We start from the raw sequence: 19,661 nt of genomic DNA, 5'->3' as shown, positions 1-19,661 counted from the left end.
CGTGTTTGTACATGATCTTCTCCACATCAAGCGTGACCGCGGATGCGCATTTGTCGAGAATAGCATACTAACAACAACATGTGAGTGGGGCAGAGTAAGCAACCCACGCCATCGGGAAAAGGGGGAATGGTAGTAGAGTCTGCAGATGGCGAGCCGCTGAGCGCATCTCGCCATTCCCAGACAACGTCCCAGCCGCCCTCGCGCTGGAAGATGGCGTCCAAGTCAACAATGGCGAGGATGCGGAGGAGGTCGTCGTTGGAGACGCCATGGGTGGCCATGTCTGCGCGCGAGTCGGGATAGATGAGCTGGTCGCGCAGGGTGCCCAGGGAGTGGCGTGTTGGCTGGCGGGGCAAGGTGGAGGTACCACCAAGGCGGTTACGGTAGCTAGGGAGGCGGGTGGCGTGGCCGTTGTCTTGCTAAAGGTGCAGTGGGGTGGGGTGTTGCTGGTGGGTATATATAGAGGAGGTGACTTGATTAATCCGCAGGGGATTTGGTTTTGTCCGCCCCCTCCCTGGGAGGCCCCTAACTGCTTGGTTAAGCCCTCCCTGGCTAGTTTACCAACCGGGCCTCTTTTGCTTGTTGCTCTGGGACAGCTGGAGGGTCATCCATAGGGCCTTTGGGCCTTTGGGGATATTCAACGTGCCAAGTGAGAATAATGGGGCAATTTTTGCCCCATTTTGTGAGAAAAAAACACCCCAAAACTTAGATCTGCAGGCCTATAATTCTGTGGATTTAAGAAAGTGGGATTTGGCAACTGATTACATTGTGGCTGCTACATTTGGGGGTTTCGTGGTCATCCAAGGTACTCAATGAATGTTTGAAGGCAGGTGATCATTTTAATATACCTGTATCATGGAAGAACTCCCATGCTGGGTGGAGATATAGTGGCAGAAACACCAAGAAACTACCAAATTAGCAATATTTGTCAACTGATCACATTGTGGCTGCTACATTTGGGGGTTTTGTGGTCATCCAAGGTACACAATGAATCTTCAGGGGTGATTAATCATTTTGGTACCAATATCATGGAAGAACTCCCATGCTGCGCTGAGATATGGTGGCAGAAACACCAAGAAACTACCAAATTAGTGATATTTGGCAACCAATCACATTGTAGCTGCTACATTTGGGGGTTTTGTGGTCATTCAAGGTACACAATGAATATTTGAGAGCATTTGATTATTTTGGTAACAATATCATGGAAGAACTCCCATGCTGCGCTGAGATATAGTGGCAGAAACACCAAGAAACTACCAACTTAGTGATATTTGGCAACTGATCACATCTTGCCTGCTACACTTGGGGGTTTTGTGGTCATTCAAGGTACTCAATCAATCTTTGAGGGCATTTGATCATCTTGGTACCAATATCATGGAAGAACTCCCACGCTGCGCTGAGATATAGTGGCAGAAACACCAAGAAACTACCAAATTAGTGATATTTGGCAACTGATCACATTGTGGCTGCTACATTTGAGGGTTTTGTGGTCATTAAAGGTACACAATAAATCTTTGAGGGCATGTGATCATTATGGTACCAATATCATGGAAGAACTCCCATGCTGTGCTGAGATATAGTGGCAGAAACACCAAGAAACTACCAAATTAGTGAGATTTGGCAACTGGTCAGATTGTAGCTGCTACATTTGGAGGTTTTGTGGTCATTTAAGGTACACAATAAATCCTTGGTGGCTATTGATTATTATGATACCAATATCATGGAAGAACTCCCAGGCTGTGTTGAGATATAGTGGCAGAAACACCAAGAAACTACCAAATTAGTGATATTTGGGAACTGATCACATTGTTGCTGCTGCATAGAGGATGTGACCCCAAATAAATTATATTTTAAAACATTTCTGGGTTTCATATGCAGAAAAAATTGTCCGATGAAATTTTATGTGGAAATATTCCTCATTAATCTGTGGTTGATAACAAAAGTAGATAAAAAAAAGAACCTGACAAAAATATGCTAAACCATGGTAAACTAATTTCAAAAAGGCCTCCTATGCATGTAGCACTTCAAGTATGATATGCAATATCTTGAGAAAATTTAACCAACCAAATTAAAAATGTGTGCAGGATGGTATCATGAGAGAGGTCAGGGGTCAATGTTTTTCCTCTTTTGAAAAAAAGTCGATTTGGAGACTTCTGATAACATCAATTGTTGAAGTAAAAAAAAAAGAAAAAAAATTTGAGACCCCTCAGCTACCCTGGATTAATCCTAAAACTTGCAACATCTTTTTTTCAGGAAGAATTGAGTGGTGTGTGTAGAAATTTATGAATGTTATCAGGCAAAAGAAAAAAAAATTCCTGTGGCTTGAAGCTAACACAGGCAGAAGGAGAGAGATTATAGAATAGTATCAAGGAGACATGGAAAACAGACAAAGGTATCAAGAGGAATAATAAAAAAAAAAAAATTGATCAATATAAATTGATCAATACACGCTATATTGATCAATATACGACATCGCAAATTCATCCATCTTGGTAGTGAATTGAGTTCTTCCAAGACATAAGAACTGCCGGGCACCTGCTTGACGACGCGATACGGGCCGTTCCAAAAATGGGCAAACAACTGGCCCCACTGAATTTCCAGTGACCGGTTGTAGGCAAGGACCTGATTGCCCAGCTTGAGTGGTTCCCGAATACGCGACGCGTCCTTCTCTTCCCAGTACCAAACAGAACCCTCTCTTGCATCCATCATCTTTTTGTACACGACCTTCACTGCGTTCCAATTGGCGAGAGCGCGCGGCAAGCAGGCCGGCAGGGGCTTGGACTGAGTCCCAGTCAACCCCTAGATAAGATTTGATCTCTAGATCCAGCGGAAGGACTGCCTGCTGGCCAAACACAAGCTTGTAAGGGGAGTAGCCGGTGGTACGTTTTGTTGATATCCGATCAGCAAACAAAACCAAAGGCAAGAACTTGCGGCAATGCTTGCCGCTTTTGCCTGCCAACTTCACTAGCGCCGCCTTGAGGGGACCGTGGCCACGTTCCACCATTCCTTGGCCTTCAAGGTAGTAGGGGGTGGAAACACGATGCTGACCTGGTAGGGTCCTCAACATAGCCGCCAGTGCCCCACCAAACTCAGAGCCCCCATCCGTTGAGTACGCTTGAGCTAGCCCGTACCACATCGTCCAATGCTCTTTCAAGAATGTCGCTACTGCCTCCAACGTCAAATTATTGAGCATCTTTGCTTCAACCCAACCTGAGAAGTTGTCTCGCGCAACTATTAAGTACTTAGCGCCGCCAGCCTTCAGATGCACGGCATCCATGGAAACTTGATCGAAAAATGGTTGACTCGCCCGTGGGATAGTGCAATTCTTGCGGACGTTGAAGATCCTTCTTTTGACATGCTTTGCAGCTCTGGCACCACTTAGCCACTGCATCGTTCAACAACGGCCACCAAAACTGCTCAGAAACCCGGCGATATGTCTTGCATGAGCCTCGATGGCCCAAATTTTTGTGAAGCTTGGTGAGAATCTCCTGCTGCTTTGACGGGATCATGACAACTATTCGGGGTAGGGGACTTCCCCTCTTCATGAGTCAACCGGCTTTTAGGAAAAATTCTGACAATTGACGCTTCAACGCGCGGAACTCCTTTGCGTCCATCCCGTCTGGCTTGCGCAGAGTAGCTAAGAACTGCTCCATTTTTGGCCAGTAAACTTCTTGATAACCCAAGTAGACGTCATCTGCACTAGCGGCATAAGAATGCCGCGCCCTGATGTGCGGAGCCTCTCTCCTCAAAATCCAAAGGGGGATCTGAGTCGTCGTCATTACAAGGTCTCCAAGAAAGCTCGTGTGGAATGGTGAAGGATTTTCCGGGCCGGTGGACAATGTCGAATGAAAAGAGTTGTACAAACAAAACCCAACGCGTCATGGGCGCGTTAGGTAGACTTGGCGCGTTGATCATCTTGATTAAGGAGTGCGCATTGACCTGAAGCTCGAAATGTTGTCCCCACAGGACTGTTTGCAATTCCTTCAAGACCCGCGCCACGCCTCAAAGCTCCAGCTTGGGCTGGGAATATTGCAATTCTACGTCTGAGAAGAGCAAGGATTCATACAGGGCGGGCCAATCTAATACATTTGAATCCGTCTGCGTAAGGACCGCCCCTGCCGCATGAAAGCTGGAATACACAGCAAGCTTAAGTTGACCCGCCTCAGGACCATAAGTAATCTTAGCCAGCACAATATCTTGTCCGACAATTGTCTTCAAACGTTGAAAGGCCGCTTCGCAATCATCCGTCCAGTCCCATTCCAAATCCTTACGAGTGAGTTGCCGCAACGGCAGGCAGATCTCCAAGAGATGATGAATAAAAATCCGCATGTACACCACTAAGCCAAGGAAACTGCGGACCTCAGATGGGTTCAATGGTGTTGGCCACGACATGATCTTGTTAACCTTAGTCCTTGCCATCTTACAACCTTCTTTACACACAACATGCCCCACAATCTCGAGTGCGGGGACACACGCCGCTAGCTTTGATGCAGAGACTGTTAAGCCCGATTCCTCAATGCGAAAAAGGACCCGCTTGAGAGTTGTTGCGTACTCCCAGATGAATCGACAAATTCCAGGATGCCAAACCAGCCGCTCACCATTGTAATTGGAAACGGGGCCCTTGATGCCACCGTCATCAATGAAAATTTCCGCATGATCCAGGATCTCATCTGGCAGTATCCAAACCATCTGTGCCTGATACACGGCCACAGAGTTCTTCCCTCCTTGCGGCAGGCGAGTGAGCTGGAACCATCCAAGTGGAGATCAAATGTTGTAAGAGGCCAAGAGATAGGGTCAAGGGCCCGCTTGTCATAGCCGCCCATAATATTGCCCAAACCATAGCAAGCTTGACCCACAAATGACTCAACAAATTCTTCAGTAGCCGGCGGAATCCCGGCGTCCTTGATGGTCACTTTGTTGAGGGGTTGCAGATTGTGTACCACTCTCAATTTCCCGTTGCTCTTCAGCACACAGAAGACGGGGCTGGTGTAACTTGAGGTGGACTGATTGTAAAGTCCATTCTTGACGCGCTCACGGATAATCTGAATGTACTCGTTGATTTTTGCAGCCGGTATAGGGATGCACTTCTTTTGCCAGGGCTCATGGTCGATCACCGGAATAATGTAAGGCATTCCGTAGGAATCCTTGAGCAGGCCGCGCTCCTCTGGGGTGAAAGCAATCAACCAATTCCTCTCCAATAGCACGTTCTTGATCAGATTAAGCTCATCTGGTTTCAACCAGCCATCAGGGCCAAAATTAACCACACGCAACCGCTCCTCGGGCACACGACCACGCGGAATGAAAGGGCTGGCCAATGATTTGCAAAGACCTCGGTAAGGATCACAAGAAAGCAGCGGCCTTTGAAGTGGGGGGTTCAGCTGCTGAGGCATTGGTAAGTTGACTGGCTTCACCTTGCGCGCAACCGGTTTATACTTCGCCGCAAAGGTCAAGAACCCTTCCTCCTTCCACACTTTGACCAAGGCCAACTGCTCTCCGTGCGTCAAACCCTTTTCCATCAAGAGCCAAGTCCGATTTTCCTGTTGATCCTTGAAGGCAGCCTTGTCTGAATAGGAAAAACCAAAAAAGCGTCCATTGCTCACGTATGTGGCACAAGGTAGGTTTTTGACCAGGTTGAGAGCATCACGCCTGGGAGGAACTTAATTTTACTCCAAATGGCCTCCACGGTGGTGCAAAACTAACCTCTCCTCCTTCAATTGCCAATGTCTAATGAAATAGTTTAACCTCATTACAGAGGATCCTTAGTTTTTTCCTTGTTGTAGAGGCTTGGGAGTTTAGGCTCATCGTGGAGATTGTGAAGTTTATTCTTGTTCAGGAGAAACAAAAGAAGTTTATTCTCATTTGGGAGAGAGAGAGACTTGTATAGTTTATTCTCGTCACAGAGACGAGATGCCGGTGGATTAAGCGCCAGTTTTTTCTCATTGCGGAGGCGTTTGTCTGTCGCCGTGGCAGTTAGACCTAAAGAGGAATTGAAATCAAACGGCCCACGGCTCATGTGGCATGTAATGTTTTCAACGGTGCAGTAAGACCCTCGGAGGTGCACAACTGGGAGGAACTTACTTGTACCTCTCCCATCCTCCGCGCCAGCCCTTTTTTTTCCACATACACCTGAACTGCATCCTCACCGCAAAAAGAGTTCCCTGGAATAGCAAGATTCCCAGGAGCTTGACAAAAATTGAAGAGAGATTGAGAAGACTGATTGATAAACGAAGAGGATGATGTGAGAGTGGAAACAACTATTTCTTTCAAGCTTTGAGTTTTCTTGAGATGTTTTTCAGAGTTTTTGTGGTTTTTGAATTGATGAAACTGAGATGATAGTGAGAAATAGCGCCTATGAGTCTCTAGATATGCGGTTGATCCAGCGGCCAGATGTCAAGACTCTAAATTAAATCTGCCGCCTCCCAAACCAACCGAACCTACAAAAAATGACAACCCTCCAAAGGGTCTTTGCAAGCCTTCCCTTTATGAGAAAGGACCTCCTTGCATCCATGCCCCGGAAATTCACCCTCCCAGCGCCCGGAATCCACTGAACATAACGAGACCTTGATTTTGCGGCCAGTCAAATCTGGTAAAAGGATCCTCTCGCCGACCTGATTGTCAAAGTTGAGGGTGGCGTTGAAGTCCATGAGGAAAGGCCGGCCAAAGATGAGAGGCCCGTCCATGCGCGTAATCCACACGTGACAGGAGCCAACGATTTTCTTCCCAACTTGGATTGGAATGTCCTCAGCAACTCCTACAAGCTTGCACGCCTGGTTACCAATCCCATATACAACCAAGCTAAAATTCACGCGCGGGATAATGTTGAACTTGTTAGCCATTGAGTTGGAGGTAAGATTCAACTGAGACCCGGAGTCTATCAACAGAAGCACATTGCTCTCCTCATTGCCTACCAAACAAGGCATGTAACCCAAAGGGCAAGAATAAAGCCTCATACCATTGATCCTTCCCTCCCCTTTGGAGTCTTCTGCCAGCGTTCCAGAAGCCACCTTCAGCTCCTCCGGCCCAACCTCCACACGTCTTTGGGACACCCATTTCTTCATTTCTTCAGCTACTGACGGGGCCACGGCTAGCAACTCAGCCACAGTGACATTCAGCACTGGGAGGTCAAACATCTTCCTAAGCATGCCGTCCACCGCGTTAGGATGGTCTTTTGAGACGCCACGTTTGAACCGCACCTTAGGGGATGTTTTAGGCGCCGCTGGTTCAGCTGAGTCGTCCTTTAACGCGTCTTCAGTCGAAGGGGCCGCAGGAATCTGCTCGAAAAGTTCGGGTTCGGCATCCATTTCTTCTGTGTCTGATCCCACTCTAGGAGACAAAGACTTGCGCAGCGGTCGCCGCTCTGTGGAAGGAGGAATCGCAGGGGCCTTGAAGGGCTTAGGAGCCTTGTGTTTCTTCTTGGCGGGGTCTGACTGATATACCCCAGAAAACGATTGAGACGAGATCAAAGGTGGACTCCACGGATCCAAAGAGCCGCACACCGCTTGAAATTCCTCCTCCGGTGCGCTTACAACCTCCGCCTTTGGGCTATAGGAAGCCACCACGTGCCGTATAGGAAGCAAATTGTCCACTGGAATAAGAGCGCCATTCAGGAGGAAGAAACTACCACCTCGTTGCTCCACTAGTTTAGCCTCCTTATCCTTCTGAAGTTCAGTGCATTGACCAAGACCGTGGCCCTCCCTGTGGCAGTAGTAACATACCATAGGCCCACAAGGAGTAGATGGCCACGCCTGGGCTGCAAATTTCTGCTCCAGACGCTGCTTGAAGGACTGAAACATGCGCTCAATGTCTTCCATTGTAGCGAGCGCTCTGGCTTGGGCTGGCACCTCTTTTGGCCGGCGGTCGGCCTCCATCTTCTTCATCACGTCATTCAATTGCTGAAACTGGGTTGCCTGGAAGGGAGCTCTTGCTCCAGATCCTCAAAGGTGAGCGCCGTTTGATGCTTCATCACTTCCTTGACAGCCTTCCGCAAGATCTCAAACTTTGGGAGCTTGAACCTATTGTCTTGCGTCGTGATCATAGTCTTCTCTTTGATCAGCTGATCACGGATCCGCTCCTGTACTCCGAGCAAGAATGATTGATAGTAGAGACACTTAATCTCTTCAACCGATTCTATATGATCCTTCCGTAACAAATAAGCCTGAATGGGCTGCCAAGTCTTCCGGAAATCTTGGAAATCGGCGACCGACGTAACGCCTCCTTTATCCTTCCATGATTGAGCCAGACCCTCCAGGTCTTGCACTATGAAACGTGTGATATTGACCTTGCCCCGATGTGCTATCATGGACGCTTTCAAAGTTTTTCCAGTTTGGCGGATCAAATCCGTCCAGAGTCTCCAAAACGTCCTTGACCTCCGTTGTCCAAAAAAAGAACCGCAGCTGTTGAGCCATGTCGGCCTCAGCCACCAACTGGTAATTGGCCAGAAATCTCTCCACATTAGAGCCGTCAAAACCCAAAGTCTTGTCCTGAGGCTTAATTTTGACCATCCTTGCCTCCAACAATCCCGCAGTTGCATCGGCCATTGCTAGCGCCTCTAAAACGGTGTCCTGGCAAAAAGAAACGGACTAGATTCAAAGCTCACAGGCGTGGCAACGTAATGTTTTGACTCGTAGTAGGAAAACCTGCAAAGGTGCACAATTGGAGGGACTTACTTCTAGTCCTCCCTGACCTCGCTGCTGAACCCTAAAAAAAACCAAAAGAAGAAAGAAAGGAAAACGAAGACCGCCAAGCGTCTCGAGACCGTCCAAATTGGCAAGACTGTAAATCTTGAGGTCGCTGGTTCAATCCTGGCTCGGGGGACCAAATGAGAAACTCTTGCTGGTGCTAGGCCGAAAGCAGTTGGGGGAGGGGAATGAGAAAACTGAAAATGGACTGCGTATGCCCTCCGGGGTGATTGGCTGCGAGTGAGTGCTATGAGGATTGTGTAAGCGTGAGGGGGGGATGATTTTCTGACGGCTGGAATGGCGCGTCGGCAATTTTGTTTTTGAGAGAGAGAGAGCCGGGGATACTGCCGGCAGGGTGTGATCTAAACCAAAGAGTTGGAGAAGATTGACGTTGCGGGGTATTGAACTTAGAAGATGTGAGAAACTCAGAAGTACAGGCGGAAGACGCCAGGAGTAATAAACTTTAGATATTTGATGGAAGACTGAATTTATGGTTCAGAGTAGGTCCATGCCGCTCCAAAGCCTGAGTTCAAACTGAACTCAAACCTTGGAGTTTGTGACATCTAGCAGACATCTCATCACAACCTAGCGCGCACGCACGCGCTACAACAAACAAAACAGCAGAAACAAAACAAAACAAAATGAAACAAGACAAAAAAAACCAACCCTCCTCATCCAAACCCTATCCAAGACATATAAGAAAAAAAAGAAAACAACAAACATGATGAAAGAGAAACAGAACCATGAAAAACAGAAACAAAAGAAAAGAAAGGAAGAGAAACCTGAAACACCTTGAGGATGCACGCCACGCCGCGCCATTAAATCTTGAGGAAGCCTTGAGGGCTAAGAGCTTGAGTTCTTGATGTCCTGAAGCTTGAGGTCCTCCGGCGTGCGCCATACGCGGCAAAAGCTTGATCCCTCCGCGTGTACAAAACTGTCCACCACACCGGAGGCGTGGTTATATACTCCTGCAGAGGCGGTTGAGTAGAGCTCTGACCCCTGAGTCGTGATTGCTATATTCTCTTGTTTTATTCAGAGACACGCCCTGACATTTGGGGGCCTCATTGTCATTTGTCCTGAGATCCAAGCATTGCTTTGAGTCCAGTTTCCCACGGACTGAAGTTGTTTCATCTACCCTTGTCTTTTTCGGCTTGACCTTGGTCAAGTCGTATGCAGTATTTTCTACTCAAGAACTATCTTCAGTATCCAGGCCAATCATCCCTGCATACTATTCCCCGTATCTTCCGCATCCTCCAAAGCTTACAGTTAGCTTTCATCTAGCTTACATAATAATATCTGCCTTATCAGCTTAGATATCCTGGTGATCTTATTGCATATCCCATAGGATAAAGACAGTACAATCGGCTACACTGTCCAGGTGATTGTCACGAAAGATACGTTAATCAATCCTACTCGGCTATACCAGTAGTAAGCTGCTTTCTTGTTGTCTTCAGTATCATACCAATACTATTTAGACTAAGTTGAGTACCCTACTAGTGTTGTCCAGGCAAACATTGCTGCACAATTTTTTTTCAGGCAGACCGCCTGAGTGACCCTCAAACCTCTAGGACAGACCAAGCTAGACGTAACTCAGAGCCTCCAAACAACGGTGTAGCGGACCTGTTCGACAGCCTGTTTTGTTGTACAGGTAATACAGCTGATACTTGTCCAGCTGCAACAGTTGATACAGCTAGTAGTAGACCAGCAGTTCAAAATCGAGCGAGTCAAGCCGGTATATCCCCTGCGACGCTTATAGACCCTGCTCTAACCAATCCAGACATCAACCCAGCAATTGACCCAGCGTTATTGGGCCCAACTCGTAGAGCTCATCCAGTGGTAGACCGTTTGATCGCGGACATTAGATCTAGAGAGTCCGTAGCTAGCAACGGAGCGTCAACAGTAGATATCCAAAGACGTTTAACTAGGCCAGGACCGTCCACAATTGGAGTGGAGCAAATCTTGACATGCAACGATAGACCCAACACAGTAACCGGGGATAATAACACAGTCAGAAGACTGGACTCAAGTATTGAGATCACCGGTACTGGTCTGTATTCTTTTCTACATTTCTTTTCTTCCTTTCTTTTTCAGTATGTATCCACCTAAGAAGACGGAGTCTAATGGAGGTTCACAATCCACATCCACTAGGTCAGCAAAACCACCTCTTTGTCCCCCCGGCAAATTTAAATGTGGAGGAAGCAAGAAGATTGTGGGGTCAAACAACGGTGCTCATTTTGCAAACCCACCTCAACTTCAAGAGGGCTTACTTGGAGGCTCAGGCAGGGAGCAATCACGAGGAGATGGAGATCCTAAGGGAGCAGGGGATCACCCTTCACAACAGGCTAGAGCGGATGATTGGCCCGGATTTCTTAAGAGTGGAAACATAGGGCTGGAATCCTCACAATATGCCCCAGCGCAACCGCAGAACTCAGCATCAACCAGCAAATCGCCAAACAGCTCCTCAACCCCGCAGGCAAAATTGACACCAAGAGTACGCCAGACCGGCGGTCAACCAGCAGAGAGATCCTCCAGCAAATCAGACGCGAGAGCCGCAAGGGCAACCCGGCCAGAACTCAAGGATGCGACGTCGCCAGGGCTTCAGGCAGTCGTTCTACGACAAGGTGTTCAGGGTGGGACACACACTTCAGGGGAGTTACCAGTCAATCAAACAGTCCCGTTCCCAAAATCAAGGGAACTGGAACCGTTGACGCTAGCCAACGCCACTGGGATCTTAAGAAACATGTTTACCAAAATCAAGGTGATTGTTGACGGAAACTCAAAACAGATAATGTCCCAGACAGACAACTTCTGAACTGCTCTCTCTAAGTATATGCAGAAAGATCTCACCACACCCATGTCTAACAACTTTCATTTGATTAAAGATCTTGATGGCAAAAATTTTAAGTCTGTTAAATTTTGGGGCAGGCTAAATCCACACCAAAAAATTACTACATCCACTCCAAAAATGGAGTGAACAGTAGTCCACTCCAACTTTCATTGGAGTGAACCATAGTCTACTCCAAATTTTGTTGGAGTGAACAAAATTACACTCCACAAAAGCCTGTTTTTTGGAGTGTACCCATGATGCACTCCAAAAATTTTGGAGTGTACCCATGATGCAATCCAAAAATTTTGGAGTAAACCCAATTCCACTCCAAAAATATTTTCTCCAAGGTAAAATGATTCATTTTTTGGAGTGCACAGATTTTCACTCCAAATTTATTGGAGTGGTTTTCAACAGTATTGCAGTAAAATAACTCAGGGTTCTTAAAGAGGAATGAAACCCTATGTCCGCATCATATGTGTATTTAAAATACATCAAAAATTTTGTATGTAAAATGTTTTCAGTTTCTACAATGACTAAAACCTGAACCAGAAATAAACCAAAGGGGATTAAATCTGGTTGGTTCATGTCACCTGCCTACTACTGCCCTGAAGTTTTCCTGGTAATCCACCCCAAGAACTTGGAATACAAATTTTTCAAAGTTACATGCAAGTTTCAATTGTGCAGATTTAAAATTGCATTTTTTTAAATTTGAGAAACCTTAGGGCCTGTACCATGGGCCTCAATTTTGAAAAATTCCAACTTTTTTTGCCCTGTACACAAAAATTGAAAACTAGCGGAGGGTTCAAATGTTGAAATTCTTCACATTTGGGCTCCAGCACTGCAAAAAAAATGATGTCAACTGCGTGCAGTTGACATGCAAGATCTTGAGGCATGCCCATGCTTGATCTTGAGTCAAACAATAAGGGTGTTCAAAGTTGAAATCATAAAATTTTCAATGCATAAAATCATAAAATTATAAAACTTTCAAGTGATGATTTCATATGTACCATTCTAGAAATGTTGCTCTAATTTGAGTGCTTGGGTGCAACATATTTTTTTCAGCCTAAAATTTTATGATTTTATGGTGTTATGATTTTATGCAAGTCAACTTTGAACACCCTAAATTTACCCGAGTTGACTTGAAGCCTGAGTTAAACATCATAAATGCATACCTAAGCAGTAGCTCATCACTATAAAAGCCTGAGGCCAATGCTCAACCTCCCTCAGCCTTGTGCGAGAGAGTCAAAGCCCCCCCTTTCAAATCCCAGATGTAAAGGGCCAGCACTGGCCATGACCATCACCGTAAGAACCATCAGGGAGTGCAACACTCTCAATACCAACCATTGGTCATCAAGACAGACACCTGTGGGCACCTCTAAACCCCATAGTATGCAGTAACTCAGAACCCATATTAAGTGATTGCATACCACCTTTCTGGCAGGCAAAATAAAAAACCCCAAAAAGCCTGCCTCTGGGACTCCCCCAAAATCTCCCCAAGTCCAGCCTCTGAAGCCGCACCAGTCATGCTACAGTTGGCTGGTGATATTACTGCTACATCACTGACCACCAGCTCACATCACATCCCCCATCACACCGGCCTAACCCAATCCCGATTCACATGCCCAGGTTGACTCATCATCTGTAACCTTCTCTCCGCGCTACCCCTGCACCCATCCTAACTCACCTCGGCCGCCAACCTCTCCGACTCGCCGTGTCAATTGCCAGCGGCCAGCTGATCAAACATCTACACCTGTCGGTGCCAGGCCTCAAGCGCAGCCCAATCATCTACTGGATTGTGTGTGTCTCGAAAGCCACACTTCACCCACCTGCCCATCATCCGACCCGGTCTTGATGGGATAGGGAATCTACAAAAAGCTTGTCTGGCTGCTTTAAATCTGATTCAGTTCATCTCTCTACCCCTTCAATCTAAACTGTAGTTTGCTCTGGATCTGATTGTTTCCCCCATTTTTCCCTCCTTCTATAATCTACACACCCTCAACACGCCAAACGTGGTTCGATCCGGAGTATCAAAGGCAAACCTGGCTCAGATACAATGCTGCCTGCCACTGATCTGCCTCCAATGGTCTGAACAGCGCCCGCCGCGTCCTTGACGCCTTTCGAGCCGACGGTGTTGAGGGAGACGACGGGTGGTCCAGTTGGACGGCCGGCTGAGCGTGCTGGAGGACCTCCTGGGCTTGCGCAGTCTCCTGCAGGCGGCGTCGACAGCCGGTGGCGGAGAGGTTAGTCTTCCCCCGCCTCTGCTGGTGACCATTGCCAAGCTCGAACACCAGCTCTCGCTGCTCACCCAGCCGCGCCATCTGGACTCGATCTCCCGCCGAGTGAAGGTGATTGTGACCGCCGCAAGCTCACCGACTCCCGGCCCCTCTCCATTGCCCTTGCCAGCGGGATCACCGTTGTCACCAGCAACCAAGCTCCTTTGCCCTCTCCCCCGCCCTCACCAACGTCCCCGGCGTCATCGCCCCCGCGCCCCGCTTCTGCCCCTAGACGCCCTGCACAAGCTTGACCGGCTCTACAGCCTCCTGCCCCGGCTCAAACCCCTGCTCCCGCTTGTCCCCCACCTCCTCAGCAGACTCCGCTCCCTTGCCCACCTCCACGCCAGCGCCAACTCCTTCCGCGCTAGACTCGACGACGCCCTCAATGGCCTCCGCGCTACCTCTGACCGCACTGCCCACCTCTCCAAGCTCCTCAGTACTATCCAAAATAACGCAAATGCTAACCACTCCCTTGTTGACCAACGCATCGACGGCCTCTTGCTGGCCCTCGACCGCCTCAAGCCCTCCTGAAGCCCTGCGCTTGCTTTTTGAGGTTCTGGACCACCCCGCTGCAGCTGCATGTGGGATTTGAGCAGATAGCTCATCATCCCGGAGCCCGGCCCTCCCATTTGAATTGATTCAACATCAAGGGTGTCCTGCCCACCATCATTGACAGGTGGCAGGATCCCTCCGCCTGCACCTGGGATTCCTAACATACTACAAAATCAGGCGCTGTCAAAGAGGAGCCTGGGCGAGAGAGTGCCGGAACTGTAGGTGCCTGTCAGTGACAGGGATCAATGTGGTGCCTGTCACCGACAAGGTTAGAAACTGATCATTCACTCAGAAACTGTGTCCGTCTGTGCAGATCCAGCTATAATTGACCAGTGCTGGTCATCAAAAGTGTAGCCGACTCAAAATGACCAGTGGCCATTGAGGGACTCAATGGGAGCTCCTCAGCTGCCTGATACATCACAAGGCTCAGGGAGGTTGAGGATCCGCCGCTGGTTGAGCATTGGCCTCAAGGCTCAGGGCCATATGTACATATGTATTTGTCTTGGCATTGTGATGCAAGGGGCAGGTTGTACCACTACCCAGAGCCACAACCTGAGTTCAAGTTAGAGTCAGAATTGAACTCCCTGCATGTCAACTGCACACAGTCAACGGTGGGCCAGCTACGCTAACCGTAGCGTTAGCGTGGCGTAGCGTAGCGGAATTCCGCTACATTTTAGCGTAGCGTTAGCGGAATCGCCCCTTTCTGCGCTAACGCTACACGCAAGGGGTGCACAGCTAATTTAGCTGTTAGCGTAGCATTAGCGCAGATGGGCGCAATTGCGCTAACGCTACACACGCAGGGCGCAAAAGAGTGCGCGCTACGGTGCGCCACAGTGCTTTTAGCTGAAAAAAAGGCCTTTTTTTCCGCTAAAAGCGCTGTAGCCCAGCGTAGCGTAGCGTAGTGACTGTAGCGGCGCGCTAACACTAACAAACAATTGGCGCGCTGTTAGCGCCGCTGAAACATAGCGCAGCGTAGCGGCGCTAACAGCGCGCTAACGCCACTCAAAATGGGCGGGCGCTTTTTGCCGCTACGCTAACGCTAAGTGGCCCTGTAGCGTAGTGTAGCGTAGCGGCCCACTGTTGACGCAGTTGACATAGTTTTATTTTGCAGTGCAGCCAACATTTTGGCCAGGCTCAGTTTTGGTCCCACAAAATTTTGAGGCAAATAAATTTGGAAAATTTCAATTTTCATGCCCTATGGTACAGGCCCTAAATCCACTCCAATAAATTTGGAATGAACATCTGTGCACTCCAAAAAAAAAAAAAAAAAAAGAAAAAAATGTTGCTTGGAAAAAATATTTTTGGAGTGGAATTCGGTTTACTCCAAAATTTTTGGAGTGAATCATGGTTACACTCCACAAAACAGGCTTTTTTGGAGTGTAATTTTGTTCACTCCAACAAAATTTGGAGTAGACTATGGTTCACTCCAATGAAAGTTGGAGTGGACTACTGTTCACTCCATTTTTGGAGTGGATAAAGTAATTTTTTGGTGTGGATTAAGCCTGCCCCTAAATTTTCTTTAAGTGTCAGCTGAGTGCAGATTTAGGAACAGATGCTGCGGAGCGTATATCCAATGAGTTAGGAGAGAAGTTGCATGACCATTTTGCAGCTTTAGAGCTTAAAATGATGAATGAGATTCACAAGGGGCACCCCTCCATAGATGAGTGTAGTGTTTGTCTGGAAATAGAGGGAAAGCTAGAGGAACAGAGCAAAGCTCAACGCATTGACTTTCTGAATCTAAATGGTAAGATAGATAGAATGATGAGCCAGTACCGGTCAGAAGGAGCAAGGCTGAGAGAAGAGATAGCATCCTTGACTGGGACAGTCCAATAGTTGAAGCAACAATCAGGTCCTACTCTACATGGCTTTAATCATTTTGACCGTACAAGCAGAGCTCAACCAAGCACTAATCTAGCCTCCACGGGTATTGATCCTGAACTGAAGAAAATGCTTAATAATACAATAGCCAAGTCTGACTGGCCTACATTTTCTGGTGAAGGGGAGTACAATCATATGCGCTTTGTGCAATGGATAGACACAGTGAAGAAAGATGGCCATATAGATGACGAGGTCATTGTGCTTAAGCTGATCACTTTGTTTACGGGAACAGCGTTTTCATGGTACTCATCCATGAGACTGACCCATGAAGAAGCTAGTTGGAGCTTTTGGAGAGCCAAAATTTGCAAGAAGTTTGGTAATTTGGTGTGGAAACACAAGAAGCAAAAAGCCTTTGAGGCTGATAAGTTTGTCTCCGGGGAGACTACGCCAGCACAGTGGGTGACCCATCAGTATGACCGCTTGAACCGTTTTGCACCAACCACTGACATAGAGTCAATCAACTTCAAACTACTTGGTCTGATGGAAAATGAAGTTGAATATGCAGCTAAGAATGCAATGAAGAGTACTGATGTAGACATGAGCACCTTCATTAATATCTTAGAAGATATTTGTGACAAGACTTGCCTTGGTAGGCGGCGGTTTGCAGCAAAAACAGCAACAGCGTCCAATGTTAAACCTACCACATCGCAGACAGGATCTGAGAAACCAAGGGCAAATCAGAAGGAGCCAGGGCATATGTTGCGCAAGTGTCCAAAAAATGTCAATTGTGTAGACAAGAGCCAAGGGATAGATCCTGAGAAGAAAATGGGAAGTGAGATTGACCCGGACAAACCTGTCATAGGGGGGAGTTCAAAGAGAACCTTTGTCATTGAGTACCGGTCTGGCCGCAATAATCTAGTCCAGATGAAGTGCTGTGACAAAGATTGTTTGGTCTTTCTTGACAGTGGAGCAGTCAGGTCAGTAGTAAGCAAAGATTATATATCTAAATTCTGCCTGAGCTGGCCTAAATTCATACTGCCAATAGCTCCAGGTAAATTTTGCAGTGTGTCAGGAACCTTGCTGCAAATAGGAGTCGTCAACATCAAGCTAGTCATGGAGAATGTCAAATTGGTAGTTAATTTTGTTGTAATGGACAATATGACAGCTAAGTACTTCCTACTATGAAATGATTATCTAGCGCACTATAAGATTACACTGCTTAATGAGGAAAAGAGGAAATTCACTATTGGCAAGAGAGTATTTGAGTTTGACAAATCCATCAATGTGGTGTTGCAAGGAGCCCAAAAAGTGGTGCCTTTTGAAGAAGAGGTACAACAGGATGCCAAGGTCAACCCGGATCTCCCAGCTGATAGAGTAGCAAGTCTGTTAACAGTGGTAAAACAATTCAAGGCTGCGTTTGTGACGCCGGACCAGCCTTTTGGCTCTATTCAAGGACATGAAGTCAAGATCACCCTAACGGTGGATAAGCCGTATCCGCTAGCTCTGCGTAAATCTCCTTACCCTGCCAGTCCAAGAAATAGAGAGGCTATAGAACAGCATATAGCCCTGCTTACCAAAATGGGGAATTTGAGAAAAGTAGGATCAAACGAGGGAGTTGATATACTACACCGGTCATAATTGCATGGCATAACAATAAATCCAGGCTGGTGGGAGATTTTAGGGCTCTGAACACCTATAAGACTCCTGACAGATACCCTATGCCAAAGATAACGAAGTCTCTTACTAAGCTACACGGAGCCAAGTACATTACGTGCATGGACGTGTTGAAAGTTTTTCATCAAAACCAAGTGGCACTAAATAGCAGGAAGTTCCTGCAGATCATCTCACATATGGGGATCCACAAATACCTATGTATGCTGTTTGGCATCAAAAATGCACCTTCCCATTTCAAGCGCATGATGGGCAGTGAGTTTAGGAGGGAGCTTAATGAACTGTGGTTGATCATAAACATTGATGATATTATAGTATTCACTAGTACTTGGGAGGAACACCTTGATGAGTCAGCTATTGTCTTAGGAAGGATTCAAGACATGAACATGAAGATCTCTTTGACTAAATGCTTTTTTGCCTTTTTTGAGTTGAAGGCACTGGGGCATATTGTTAACGGGTTGTCACTGGCAGTAGATCAGCACCGGGTAGCAGCGGTACTGCTAAAACCTATACCTTAAACAGTAAAAGAGTTACAGTTGTTTGTGGGGTTCTCCGGTTATTACAGGCTACATATAAAGGACTTTAACATGATAGCATTGGCGCTTTACAAGATTTGCAGTCCTAATATTGCATTTGAAATGACACATGAAATAGTTGAAGCGTATAAAGCGTTGAGAGTGGCGCTCACCTCGGCTCCTTTGCTGTTTCACCCGGACCCTAAGAGGCCATTCAAACTATATGTGGATGCTTGCATGGAATGTCTTGGAGCAGCCCTTCATCACATCCAGATGATTGGAGACAGGGAAGTGGAAGGCCCGATTTGCTTCATCTCCAGACAGCTGAAGGAGTCCAAGGAGAAGTATGGGGTGTCTCAGTTGGAGTGTTTGTGCTTAGTTTGGGCATTAGAGAAGTTATACTACTATCTCAATGGGTGCGTTTTTGAGGTGATAACGGACTGCGTAGCTTTGAAGTTGCTCTTGAAAATGAAGACGCCAAGTAGACATATGATGAGATGGCAGATCTCCATCCAGGAGTGACGGGGCTCCATGATCATCACTCATAGAGTTGGTCTCATCCATAAGAGAGCGGACGGCTTATTGTGGTGGGCTCTGCCCAATGACAAGGATAACCCTGTGGCAGATGAAGAGGAAGTGACCAGGGAGGTGCCAATCATGGCAATCAAAGTTAGCGGATTGTCTATGGAGTTCTGGGATTCAGTGGAACACAGCTACATCAATGACAGGAACACTGCAGCCTTAGTGCAGATCCTTAAGTCCAAGCATTCACAACTGGATCTAGTCAGCCAACTCAAAGAGCCTTGGAAAGCTAACTTCACGGCAGGGAGATTTTTCCTCCTATATGGACTACTATACCACCGAAGTGGTAATTAATCATTGTGCACTAGTACTGATAAAAGAAGACCACACCCATACGATGTTGCACAAATGACATGACAATGTGGCAGCGTGTCATTTCTCCAAAGAAAGGACTATTGAACACCTTAGGATTTTAGCCTGGTGGCCAGGCTGGACCACAAGAGTAGCGCATTATTGTGATAGCTGCAATCGCTGCCAGAAAGCAAACAGAGCAACAGGTAAACGGTTTGGATTACTTCAGACAATTGAAGAACCCAAAAAGCGCTGGGAAATAATCAATATGGAATTTGTTACAGCTTTACCAACAGCAGGTAAAGACAGCTTTCATGCGGGATTGGTCGTGGTGGACCGTTTTTTGAAGCAAGCTCAATTTTTGCCGTGCTGTAAGGATAGTACAGCTTTAGATGTAGCTTTACTATTCTGGAACTGTATCATCAATGACGTGGGATTTCCAAAGTTTATAATCACG

The sequence above is a fragment of the Puccinia triticina genome, chromosome 7A, assembly GCF_026914185.1.
Source record: "Puccinia triticina chromosome 7A, complete sequence".
Classification (NCBI taxonomy): domain Eukaryota; kingdom Fungi; phylum Basidiomycota; class Pucciniomycetes; order Pucciniales; family Pucciniaceae; genus Puccinia; species Puccinia triticina.
Note: the sequence above shows the minus strand (reverse complement) of the source record.